Here is a 14,316-nt window from a genome sequence, read left to right as displayed (position 1 = left end):
ACTTCTCTGATTTAATTGCCCCCCTTTTTCTTTCTCTTCTCCAAGTCCATCTTGAAAACATTTAAATAAATCTTTCTCAATGTCTGCACTCTAAAGTCCAGTTGAATAAACATGTATATTCAACTATCCTTTCTATATCAAAACATCTTCAAATTCCATCAGTGTGTGTTATTCCTCTGGCACTTTCCAAGTATTCCCCCAGTCACTCCCAAGTGAAACAGTACATTCTACAGTCTTACACTGTTACTCTATTTCAAAGGATGGTAGGAGAAGGCTAAAAAATAAATCCTTCACCCAGACATTAGTGGTTCACACCTATAATACTAGCTACTTGGGAAGCTGAGATCTGAGGATTACAGTTAAAAACTCGCCTGGGAAGGAAAGCCCGTAAGACACTTATCTCCATTTAACCACCAGAAAGCTAGAAGTGGAACTGTAGCTAAAGTGGTAGAACACTAGCCTTGAGCACAAAAACTCAAGGACAGCATCAAGGCCCTGAGTTCAAGCTCCAGGACCAGCACACACACACAAAAATCCTTTGAAGCCTGCAACTCCATAGGAAAAAGTCAGCATGCTCAACAATTCCTTTTGGTGGCTTCTCCTTTACTTTTGCTATGAAATCTCAAAGATTCAGTAAGGCCAGAAAAATCTTTCCTACTCTGGACCCTTCCACTTTGCCAGTCTCATCTATTGTCACTCTCCTTTTGCCCCCAGCAATTGGAACAGAAAACCTGAGTTCTCCACTCCTGAGATGCACCAAGCTTTCTCTTACCTTGGCTCTTTGCCCACATTATTCCCTTTCCTTTTGTTTGTCCCAGTATCAGGCACTGTCCCTGAGCTTTTTTGCTTAAGAATAATGCCCTGCCACTTGAGCTATAGCAATGCTTCAGGTTTTTAGGTCATTACCCAGAGATGAGAGTCTCTTGAATGTTCCTGCCTAGGTTGGCTTCAACTGGCTTCCTCAGCTTTCAGCCTCCTGGGTAGTTAAGATTATAAGCATGAACCATTGGACCCTGGTTATTCCCTCTTCTTTGAAAGTGTAACCTCTCTAACCCCCACACAGTTCCTTGACCTGGATGCTGGGTGACACTTGTTGTGTGTGTGAGTGTGTGTGTGTGTGTGTGTGTGTGTGTGTGTGTGTGTGTGTACATGCATGCATGCGTGTGCACCAGTGTTAAGGCTTGAACTCTGGCCCTCTCCCTCTTGCTTGGCACCTGAGTCACGGTTTCACTTCCAGCTTTTAAGTGGCTAATTGGAGATCAGAGTCTCAAAAACTTTTCTGCCCAAGCTAGCTTCAAACCATGAAATCAGATTTCAGCTTCTTGAGTAGCTAGGAATACAAGTATGAGCTATATAAGTGACCATCCACTTGTGATACTTGTTCTTAATATGACTCTGGCAAAATTAGGCATACAAGCTCATGAATGCTACCAGACTAGCATTTGCCAGAAACAATGACTGATGAAATTAGAGCATGGAGAGTTGATATTGGTCTTTTTTATTGCTAGGCCTGGGGCTTGAACTCAGGGTCCCTGAGCCTCTTTGTGTTCAAGGCTAGTGCTCTACCACTTGAGCCACAGTGCCACTTCCAGCTTTTTCTGTTTATATGGTACTGAGGAATTGAACCTAGGACTCCATGCATGCAAGGCAAGCACTCTACCACTAAGCCATCTTCCCAGCCCCAATGTTGGTCTTTTTTATTAAACTACAAAATTCCCAAGAAAGTAGGGATAGTGTTGGTTTCCTGGTATCCAAAACATTTCACATAGTGCTTAACACATAACAGAAGCAAGTTTTGTTGAATCAATAAAAGTTGTTCCATGTGACCTGAAACTATCTGGAGAGGCTTCTCCGGAGGTGACCCTGAGACCACAGACCATATCACTGGAGACCACAGTTGATGCCACAGGGACAAAAATGGTGAACCACATATAGCTGCTGCTCCAACAGGAGGTTTTCAATAAGTGGAGGACAGTGGTGGGAACTTTGGAGACGGAGATGATGAAGACCATGATGCTGCAGGAGGAACTTATGAATTATACATGCACCAGGGCAGATGGACAGGGTGTGTCTAAAAGCCTTGAATTAGCCTACCCAAAGTAGGCAGATTCTGAGGAGGAATAATTGCTTAGGGACTCTTAAAACCTTTTCACATCGCTATACTTCCATATAACATACATGGCCTTCAAGATGCCTGCAATCTGTCTGGAGAGACCCTCTTCATAGTCTAAGCCCCAACATTGGCACACAAAGAGCTTGATCCAGAGGTTGCCAGACAGGAATTTCTTAGCACTTACCAAATCAGTGATGGACTGCTTTCCATCAAGTGACAGAAAGTCAGAAAGTGATAGGGGCAACCCTGGACTGCCACATGGGCCTAGTGACTTGTGCAAAGCACAACTCTGGAAGGGGTAGGGGACATTCATGTAATTCCAAAAGTAAATAACAGCCCAGGATTTTAATCCCAGCAAACTGACACCTAAGATTGAAATGTCAGGGCTGGGAAGTTGGCTCAGTGGTAGAGTTCTTGCCTAGCATGTATGAGGCCCTGGGTTCAATTCCTCAGCACCACATAAGCAGAAAAAAAGCCAGAAGTGGAGCTGAGGCTCAAGTGGTAGGGTGCTAGCCTTGAGCTGAAGAGTTGAGGGACAGCACCCAGGCCCAAAGTTCAGGCCCCATGACCGACAAAAAAAAAAAAAAAAAAGATTGAAATGTCCTCAGTTTGGCCACGAAAACAACGAAGTACCTGCTTTGTAAATTGTTTTTTTAAAAATCTAGGGTTTTTAAAAATCTAGAGCCAGTGGTTCATACCTGTAATCCTAGCTACTCAGGAGGCTGAGATCTGAGGATCACAGTTCAAAGCCAGCCCAGGTAGGAAAGTCTGTAGGACTCTTATCTCCAATTAACCACCAGAAAACCAGAAGTGGCGCTGTGGCTCAAGTGGTAGAGTGCTTGCCTTGAGCTCAAGAGTGCAGGGACAGTGCTCAAGCCCAGAGTTCAAGCCCCACGACTGGAGAGAAAAAAAAAAAAAAGAAGAAGCTGAGATCTGAGGATCATACATAGTTTGATGTCAACCTGGGCATAAAAGCCCATGAAACTTATTTCTAATTCACCAGCAAAAACCCAGAAGTAGAGGTGTGGCTCAAATGGCAGAGTACCAGCCTTGAGGAGGAAAATAAAAACCCATCTGGGGTCAATAAGGAATTTGGTTAGTGTAGCTTAGACAGAAGAAAAAAAAACCACTGGTGCCATTAGCTACAGATAAATGTTTAATGTAAAGCTTTGTTCTTAGAAAACAAATCTATTAATCTGAGAAATAGTTTCACCACTATAAACAGCATAAGGAATCTCATGCAAGTAGAGCATGTTTCTAGGTTTGGTGGCCAAAAGTTGAAAATGTCCCCATTTGATGGCTTCTATTTTCACTGCCAAGTGATACTGAAAGGGAAGAGTTGGAGTCACAGGTGATAGTTTTAAAATAACTATAGGAAAACAGAGCAGACAACTTTTGAAACAGATAGAGGAACTCCAGGGGTATTGCAAGAATTAATGAAGACACAAGTGAAGTGCATGCCATTTTCACTTCCTTCTGTCTCTCTCTCCACCCATTTTATCTCATTTGTTTGACTCCTGTATCACTGAACATAGTGAATGTTCCATTTTTGTGGCATTGGGTCTAACTTCTCACACATACTAGGTGAGATGTATTCACACACAATGAAGAACTGGATTGGATCCCTTCCAATCAGGTGACATTGATTCATGGGATGTACTCATAATCTGACTGTTGGAATTTAAATCCCTTTTTTTGTTGTTTTTTGTTTTTATTTTATTTATTTTGTGCCTTTTAAAGTGAAAGTTAAGACATACAAACCACAGAAACTTCAGTACTGACCAATTTAAAAACATAAACTGATCATATACACACATTTCTCATCTTTAGTTTTACATGTTGGTTTACAAAGGTACTCTTTACACACATACACACACACACACACACACACACACACACACACACACACACACACACACACACACACACGTCTAGTTCCTTAGAACCTACTTGTCAAGCAGCAAGATGGCAATGCCACCAGAGCCCAGCACAAAGGGCTCCTTCAAGGAACCAGCAGCAGTGCTTGATGAATGGTTATGCATAGAACCAACTGTAAGACAGGTAGCACATGTACACTAACAATGGGAAAGTGCGACCATTAGTAATAGAAGATGAATGTTGTTCTTTAAGTTTAAAGCTCTGGGATATTTTTAAAGCAAGACAAAACAAGGTACTTTAATTCTAAACTCCATGACCAAGCACTATTCTATTAGTTGTCTGAGAGTCTGTATGTTGAGAACTGCTCAAAGGCTTCTCAAATATATACAATAGCCTTTAACCAGTCAAAATCTTGTTACATTTGCTCACAATAAACATAAAAGATACTTGTGGAGAAAAAACTGACTTAAGACTGCTTTGTTGACTTACAATTAGTCTTAAAAGGAAAATACACTACTTTCAAATCTTTCAACATGTTTTCAAAGCTACAAACAATAAATCTATTACTTTATATTCCAAATTTTTCAACAAAGTATTATGAAGTGATTCTTGAGCCTAACTCCATCTATAAAAATGGGTCAGCACATGTGTAAGATGGCGATCCAATGCAAAAGGATACTGGTTTCCACTATGGGATCCATCAAATTCTACAGTTAACTGGAGGTATATACTTAAAGCCTCACTGAACAGTGTTCTTCAAATGTTTAGTGTTTTGGCATTTAAATCTGAGCAATGTTACTGTACAAGCAATTTTCACAAAAAATTGAGGCGAGAGAAAGAGAGATTTGGAGATGGCTAAGAAGGAAATGGAACAATCTACCTGAGTCCTCAGTCATAGAATTAATTCACCATTTTGTAGAATAATTCAGGCAAGATTCAAATATTGGTACATACTTTAATGCTTGTAACTTTTAAACTTTAAAAATAATCACAGGCCACTGACAGACCGAATATGTAATTGTGAAACAGTTCTGGTAAGTTTGTTTACAAAAATACTATCATGCTCTCTCTGCTCTTTTCTAGCTCTCTCTGCTCTCCGCTCTCTGCTCTCTGCTCTCTCCTCTCTCTCTGCTCTCTCTCTCTCTCTCTCTCTCTCTCTCTCTCTCTCTCTCTCTCTCTGTTCTTTTCTAGCTCTTCTCTCTCTCTTTCCCAGCTCTTCCAGCTCTCTTTCCCAGGACTTTCCCCTCCACATGGAGGACCAAGATGGCCTGGTTTCAGCCTGAAGGATGAATAAACCTACCCCTTACCTGAATACCACATGCGTGGTGCTGTTCTTACTCAGCTACCTCTTTTTATAAACCTAACATAAATGCCATTATCAAATGTAGACAGTTTTTGCCACTGCAATGGTAAATGGTCAGAAGTCTGTTTACTTTCAGGTTCTTTTTGCTCTCTCTCTGCCAGTCATATCCAACTTTCCCTATCTCTCTCTTTCTCTTTTCTACATTTTGGCTTGTGCCCTGCAGAGTGCAACGCAGGCTGGGTCCCGGGGACCCCCCTCTAGGTTCCCTCTCAAAGGCTAGCCAAACTAGGCTTGATCTATTTGTTCAGGGTTTCTTTGCATTTTTTTCAGAAATTCGCCATCTTGAGTTCGCCATCTTGGCCACATGGTGGGTTAAGGGTTTGGCCCTATGTGACTCTTAAACTCCCACCAAGCTTACTACTCCATCCAGCTATTCTAAGGTATCTTGCTAAGAAGTTGCTCTTTTCATAGGTCCTGGTAACTGAGGCCCAACTATCTGATGTGCTTTGTTAGCAAAGACGTCTTCACATTGTTGTCAAAATTTTAGATTTTGAGTTTTGCCTTTTTTGTTTTGTGTTATGTATTCTGATACTGACTACGTGACTCTAAAATATTGGGCATATCTGTGCTAAGATTCTCACATCTAAGAAGTTTTGTCATTCCAGAATATTTGTCAGTCAAGTCTTTTTTTTGGGGGGGGGGGTTCGGTCGTGGGGCCTGAACTCTGGGCCTGGACACTGTCCCTCAGCTCTTCAGCTCAAGGCTAGCACTCTACCATTAGAGCCACAGCACCACTTTCAGCTTTTTTCTTTTTGCTTATGTGGTGCTGAGGAATCGAACCCAGGGCCTCATACATGCAAGGCAAGTGCTCCACCTTCCCAGCCCATGTCAGTCAATTCTTGGTAAGAACCAGGTTAAGCTCTACTTATTCTACTTGATCTCCTTGTTGCTTTAATTGGAAATAATAAAGGGCTTTTGTGGCAAAGGTTTCGGTTCAAAGCCAGCCCATGATGAAAAATCCCTAAGACTCCATCTCCCAACTAACCTGCAAAGAGCCAGGCTGGAAGCATGGCTCAAGACTTATTTCTAACCAGCCAAACACTGGAGGTGCTATTGTAACTCAACGAGGTAGAGCACTAGCCTTGAGCAGAAGTGCTCAGGGACAATGCCCAGGCCTTGAGTTCAAATCTCCTTGAATACCAACTGGGACAAGCCATCCCAGCAACGAGCACCTAGACTCAGCCAGTCTGGGGAACAAGGGACCATGGAGAGGAGTAAGAGGAGATGATGTCACATCATCTACTTTGTGTCTGCCCTTTCAAAATTAACCAGAGCCAGAAGGTCAGTAGAAGTAAGAAGCCTGCCCATCTAATGTCTATACCTGTCTACCTATTAACTGAACAGGAATTTATATTCTTGCCTTTGTCACCTGACTTCTCTACCCAGTAGCCAGATGTCAGAAGTAGCTAGGGACATTTCTACCAACATTTTCAGCCCAAGTCCTTCCTCTTGCCATTTATTTGCTCTCTAGTATTTTTTTTCCAGCCCCTCAATGCTCATGAGACTTCTCCAGACTTCATCTAAGGACTCATGCCACCAAGGGACAGCTGCTGCTCACTGCCTTCTCTGGGAGGGGACCAAATTCCAGCCTTTTACCCCTATTGTCGATGCCCCTTGTCAGCAGGAAGTAGCCAGAGAGAATCCGCACCCTATTTCATGATTATTAAAAGACTGGAATGTAAGGTCTGCTCCTGGATGGCTAGCAGACTCCACCCTCCTCACAGCAAAGTCTTCACTAAGTACTTGCATTACCTAGGCCACTGGGACACCTGGAAGAGGTCACATCTGCATCTGCTGAGGTCTCATCTGAATTTGATGCGGCCACACCTTTCTCTGTCCATACCTAGATAAGGCCTAGCCCAGGCCCAGATGCTCTCTCTCTGCTCTTTTCTAGCTCTCTCTGCTCTCTGCTCTCTGCTCTCTCTCTCTGCTCTCTCTCTGTGTTCTTTTCTAGCTCTTCTCTCTCTCTCTTTCCCAGCTCTCTCTTTTTCCCAGCTCTCCCAGCTCTCTTTCCCAGGCCTTTCCCCACCACGTGGAGGACCAAGATGGCCTGGTGCCAGCCGGAACGATGAATAAACCTACCCCTTACCTGAAAAAAAAATACTATCATATGAGGGGGTGGGGGGAGGAAATGGGAAGGGATGGGAAGGGGAAACCAAGGAGGAGGCAACAATGCTTGATAAGAAATGTACTCATTACCTTGCTCAGGTAATTGTAACCCCTCTGTATGGTATTTTCACAATTAAAATAAAATACTATCACAGAACAGGAAAAAGAACTAAAATAACATATCACACAAATAATTCTGCATGAACAGCTATTTCCCTCCCCTCTCTTAGTGCCTCAGAAATATATACTACAGAAAGTGGGATGCACAAAAAGAAAAGTTTTGAACAAAAAATTAGTTTGTGAACCTTCATGTTGGCTTCAGCAATTCCTCCTTACCTTTCCCAAGTGAGATCAACACAGCAAGTATGAGCTGTCAATATACCTTTAGAGCATATCATTATGTCCTTATTAATGCAGACCATTTCCTAAAATGCTACAAAGATACATTTAACACACAAATGCCAATAAATCATGTCCAACATATGTATCTTTACCAAGAATAATCTGGGTGTGACTATGGGGGGGGGCAGGTAACATCAGCCATCATTCTTTAATACTGACACAACAAGAAGCTCACAAGCTAACATTTTTCAACAACCATTATCATCCAAACCTTAGGACAGCCACTACAAACACAAAACAAAATATGAATTATTTTAATGCAAATATACCCTCCTATACCAAGATGCTTTGGGGTATTAATCTTTTTTTAATGAATGACCATTCCAATGTGATATTCAGCTAGTATATGACACATTACAATTAACAGTAAGATCTATGTCACTGTTTTCTATGCCCTCAAGTAACCATACATCCACTAAGGAAATTAGAATAAAATGACTGCACCCCACTCTCAGATACTGGGCAATCTCCCAGCAAATATGTAAAGTTCTGCCTTGTGGATTCCCTTTCAAAATGCCCAATGAGACACAATATCATCAAGGAGGCGTTCAACAGGTATACAACCTGGGGCAGAGCCAGTGATCTAGTCACAAAAACAAAAGCTGGGGGCTGGGAAGGTGGCTCAGTGGTAGACCGCTTGCCTTGCATGCCTGAGGCCCTGGGTTCCATTCCTCAGCACCACATAGGCAAAGAGAAAAAAAGCAGGAAGTGGCGCTGTGGCTCAAGCAGTAGAGCGCTAGCCCTGGGCTGAAGAGCTGAGGGACAGCGCCCAGGCCCAGAGTTCAGGCCCCACGACTGGACCCAAAAAGAAAAAAAAAAAAAAAAAGCTGTCAGCATGAAGAATGAGGTATCAACACAGTTACACACCATGAGAGGTGATAACTAGCTCTTCCAAAATAAAGGTTAAAAATAAAGAACTCTGATTAACAAAATAAACTGGCTTTACATTTCACTTTTGTACAAAGCTGAGAACACTAAACAAGAAGATTGGTTAATCCAAATCTGTTCCCTAGTAAACAGTCCAAAGTTCAGTCAGACAAACATGGAAACTTGGCAAGAGTCATTCAGACCCGTTCAGCAGGTGTTCTTGCCTGCTATTTTTTAAGTATCCAATACCTTTGAGGGCTTATCACTGAACTATTATTTGTGAAGAACAACTGTTTCCCCAGAACGCATTCCTGGGGCATGAAGTCCTCACATACAAAAGGAGTGACCAGACTTAAGTCTTCCTAAAGCGGTAGATAATACTACTAACACTAGGTTACTACACCTCAAATCCTGAACAGCTTGTTCCCAAAGTGTATTTCAGAGAAGGTAGCTACTTTAACATTACCAGGGATAGAATTCAGTTCCCCAATAAATACTACCTTGAAAAGAAAAATAAACTTACAAACTATCATGTTTTACCTAATCTAAGAGGCAATTCATTGTTAAGATGCACCACGTACATTGCTAAAAAAAAAAAAAGCTGCCTGTTAACTACAACACATGCCTTGTATCACAGAAATTGTTTCTTTGATACTTATTGAAAGGGTGCTTCTAAAGATAAACAGATGTTCACCACATCAATTTTGTGTATACCTAAAGAAAAGGAAAAAGCAATTGGTTAAGTTATAACTTCATATTCTGAGTCCAACTCTTCTGAATCACTTTTTAAATGCAGTGGCTGCTTTTTCCCACACATGGTCTTTGGTGTCAAGAGTACTGAGATGCAGCATTTCCTGAACAAGGGCTCCAACCCTGTCTTCCACTGAATAGAAGCAAGAAACTTTGGATAAAATACTAATACCATAATGGCAATCCTGCTTGATGCTGCATTGGTCACACCAGCTTTCTGTTGCTTTCAATTTTGCTTCATGGATTCCAAGGGCTTTGGCAATTTCTCCTGCCTTCAGTTGCATCATTTGGCCTGTGATAGGCATTCCTTTTATACCTGCCTCATTGCCAAAACATGGTACAGCTTCATTTATTTGTGGGGATCTTCCTTTTAGGTCCTGTAATGCATTTTCTTGTTGTTGCCTCGTAAGAAAATAAGGAATGTTGGTCATTCCTCCAACGATGAATATTTGCTTCGCTAATATCAAATGTACACCCTGCTGTTCCATTTGTATGCATTTCCATGCTGAATCATAGTGTAGGCATTTCTGAATGCCTTTGATGACAAGCACACACACACACAGGTGAAGGCAATGACAATGGGACAAGCTGTGACTTGACACATGCATGGCTAGGAAATAACATGAACAACCACTGATAGTCATGAAATGCATCCCAAATTCAGACAAATTACAATGTCAGCAAATCAGTACATTTTCAGTCCAATAAAATGTTTCTTCAAGCTTGAAATGTTTACCAGATTCATCAGTGTAAAAAAAAAGAAGAGATAGCCCAAGAGATAAAGGAACAACTGTGTTAAGTAGAGAGCTAAGGAAGCAAAATATTCTTAAGATGAAATTTTCAGGGTCTAACTTGTTTCAATTCCCTTTATTTCTATATGGCTTATATGTAAATCTGTTTTTGAACTGGGCGTAAAATCCAAGTAGAAATGCTGTTCAGTCATTTAGTAAATTTCAAAGTCACATCACTGAAGACAGAGGCTTATAACTGCCTTTTACCATTTACTCAGGAATAGAGGCCCATGTCTGGGGTTAGTGGCCTTCATCAGCAGGTGCCGGCGCTGACGAGCAGATCTTAACCTGTGTGCAGTGGCTGATGGGTCTTCTTCAGTTTCAGACCCTGAAGGCTCATGATCTCCCTCCTGGGACCCTGTATCTCCGGCCAGTTCTCAAAGAAACTTGAATTTAGATAAAAATAGATGCCATACAAATTACCAACCGCACACCATCAGCAGCAGGATGATCAGCATCGTGGCCTGGCCACAAACACCAGCAGGGTCAGCCCCACGTTGTGCCACATCTTGGGCGTGGCGATGGCCTCTGGGGGGCAGGTACAGGACTCCTGAAATCCCTTTGTACAACTACTTACAATTTTTAAAAAATAAATAGAATAAACCTTTTGATATTGTTTTAATATAGAAAAGTGGGATAGGAGAAAGAGTGAGGTTGATCGGGATACATTGTACACATGTGTACAAATGGCATAATAAAGCCTTCCTTGTACAACTGCTAAAAAATAAATATTACAATGAAATCTCCCTTATACAACTAATGGCTGCTAAAAATAAATAAATACCCTAAGGTTATGGAAGTAAAATTTGCGCTAAGAGGGAGGTAGAAGAAGAGAAAAGGGGAAAAGAGAATAAGAAAGAGCAATAGAGAGGATGATTAGGTTCCAAGTACATTACATGTATGTATGGAAATGTCAGAGTAAAAGCCTTTACTATATGCAATTCAACAAGTCAGATTATGAGTACAATGGATTTTCACCACTTAAAGATCCTATTTACTTATTTTACTGACATATATTAAATTCAAGTTGAGAGCTGCACCCAATGGAATGACTCAAAACAATTAAAAATACACAGACATATGCACAGATATATGGGCAATAATGATGAATCAGCTCTGTGGTATTTATTCTCTCATTGCCTCCTCATGAGAATCCCATAACATCAGACAGGATTACCTTTTGATCTCCAGATGGAGCCATGAATTTATAATCCAAGCTAAATAAGTTGAGTGCCAGCAAGACACAATGAACAAAATACTGTGTGATGGTCACATTATCTGGCTGTGAATCCTTTACTCAAACTGCTGTAAAAGCTGCTGGGTGGTTCAAACAGGGTATTAGAAAGGCATGTGCTTTGAGATGTAGACAGTGCTCTGTCCCTAATCTGGAACTAATAATAATGCTTTAAGTTCAAAAACTGGCCTTCCTAGAACTCATAGTTGGTCTTTCCATTCACCCACCCAAGGAAAGGAAAAAATGCAGTCATAACAAGACAAAATAAATATTTATTTAAAATCAAAAAAGCATATCTTCAATGGGACTAAAATATCCTTTTTTTATGATTTCTTGAATGTAAAGTCTCATATACACAACACTGAGAACAAGTCTGTAGATTATAATTTACAATGATCAGGCATATTTAATGAGAACAGAGACACAATTCTGTTTGGAACCAAGATCACAGTTAAAAAAATATTGGAAATCAATGGCACAAATCATGTACATCCAGATGAGGGCCATTTCCACGGGCCCCACCCAGAGCAAAAAGACTCAGTTTACCAGGCCCTGAGGAGGGCATCAATAATACTGTATTCTCTTGGACAGGCACTAGCTTAGGAGCTTAATGACTTCACAGTACAACCTGGAATACATTCTCCCCATCCCAGGGAAGATAGAAGCACCCTTATTATTCCAGATACATGATATAATATCTAGAATAATTAATTCTTCTTGAGGAAAGGGTTAACTGAAATAGCACTGATAGCCAAAAATACCCTGAGCATGGGAGGTCCCATCCCTGGATAACACCTTCCCTTAAATTACTGAAATGTGAATCATGGGATTTTACTGGATTACTGCGATGAGTATATATGTACGTGTATGTGTGTGGCTTGGGCACACTTGAATTTTAGACTAGTTGTAAGGATGATAGTAACAATCCCAACCATCAGTCACCCAAGCAAAAAGGCCCTAGTCCTGGCATGTACCAACCACAAAAATAGACTCAAAGTTCCTAAATAACCAGGCTAAAATTAGTCAGGACACTTTGCCTTACATGCTTTAATCTGACTTCCTCAATGATAATGAACAAGTCTAGAGTCATTTCAGAGCTCTAAGCCTCATGTATGGAATGAAGGAGTTGGTCCTTTTGACCAGGATGTTTTCAGACTTATTGCTTCTCTTCACTCTAGTAAACCTACCTAGGTTTACACCTAGGAGGTTAAAAGCCATTGAGGAAATGCCATTATTGGGGAAAATAGCTGGTACCAAAATGGTCTTGCCAACAAATTCCATCCAGATTAAAGAAAACAGCTCTCCATAACATGTAAAATTGATTTCTATTTGCCTAACTTCACAGCTTTTGTCTCAGTGGAAAACAGGGCTATACGGCTTTCTCCACTAATACCTAAGTCAAAGCAATTCTGGAATTCCCATCCATAAGGTACTACACAGCTCCACACATCCAATGGCATCCGTTCAAAGCAGAACATCTGTTCAGGATAAAAGAACAGTAACAATTCCAGCTGTGAATGTTGATTTGTAGAATCGTCAGGCTAAAAGATTTTTAAACTCATCCAATCTAGGCCCAGATGGCTCACACCAATAATCCTAGCTACTCAGGAGGCTGATACGTGAGAATCAATGTCTAAAGCCAGCTTAGGCAGGAAAGTCTGTGAAACTCTTATCTCCAAATTAACCATGAAAGAGCTGGAAGTGGAACTGTGGCTCAAGTGGTAGAGCAAAAGAAAAAATTCAAGAACAGCACTCTAGCTCTGAGATCAAGCCCCAGGATGTGACTGTACCTACATACATGCCCACATACACACACGCAGAGACACACAAAATCATCCAATTACCTTCTTCAGTATCTTATAACTCTTCCATAAGAGCTCAACCAACTTCTGCTTAAACATCTCCAACGGCGGCAAAGGACTAAATGTAGCAAAAATCTTTCTCTAGCTTTTACTAGTTCTATCCATCCAGCACACATCTGCTCCACTTAACCCTATGACAGCCCCCTTAAATCTTCCTTCTCCAGAGATATATGCCACATCTTTTTTCTCCTGCCTACACCTGAATGTGGTCTGACCATCATACGTAGAGTGTAAGAGGAAAAGCAGGGGGTACTGAAGACTGTGGAGTTGTCACCCTTGAACTGTCACATCCTTCTCTCCAGCTTGACTAGCCAAAGGCTAAGTTTCTACTCATCCAGTGAAGCTGATAGGCAGACAGCATAACTATTTGGCCCAAGGTGGACAGACAGGCTTGGAATCAGCTTGCTTTAAGTCAGATTAACTCACTAATTGCCAAGAGCCAATTTATTTTTGTATCATTTAAAATTTTAAATTTGTTGGGACTATCTTTATAATCCTGCCTCAAACATTTCCACATGATTCTTTCTTTCACTAGATACCAAAGGACAGTGAATTCCATTGCTGCTGTTTTTGTCTCTTGTCATCTGGAAAATTTCTTCTACCTCCACTTTACCCCTGTCCTAAAACCAACACAGGAACTTCAGAAGAAAGAAAATTCAAGGATGAGGATCTAAAATAAATCCAAAGCTTTTGGCAGCCCTTCCCTTTAGCTTCGAAATAAACCCACAGTTAACAAAAATAATGTGAGAACATTTCAGGTATTTTGCTAAATTCCCCCATACTGGTGTATGCTCTGAAATTTAAGACCATACAAATAGAGAAGCTGCTATTTCTGTCTCAGACAGGCACAAACTGGCAGGACCAGAGAAGGAAGGAGCCAAACCCTTTCACCCAGATAACAGTCTATCCCCTTCAGACTTTTGTGTGTATGAAGAAAAGCTTATTGT

The 14,316-nt window shown here is 41.1% G+C and overlaps 1 pseudogene; it reads right to left on the bottom strand.

Annotated features, from left to right (window-relative positions):
- Positions 1 to 10,513: 10,513 nt before the first annotated feature.
- On the bottom strand, positions 10,514 to 10,781 carry LOC138813185 (small integral membrane protein 13 pseudogene; annotated as a pseudogene).
- Between the last annotated feature and the right edge of the window lie 3,535 nt (positions 10,782 to 14,316).

The sequence above is a fragment of the Dipodomys merriami genome, unplaced genomic scaffold (assembly GCF_024711535.1).
Source record: "Dipodomys merriami isolate MVZ:Mamm:240054 unplaced genomic scaffold, mDipMer1.0.p SCAF_59, whole genome shotgun sequence".
Lineage (NCBI taxonomy): Eukaryota > Metazoa > Chordata > Mammalia > Rodentia > Heteromyidae > Dipodomys > Dipodomys merriami.
Note: the sequence above shows the minus strand (reverse complement) of the source record. Positions and strands in the feature narration are given on the sequence as shown.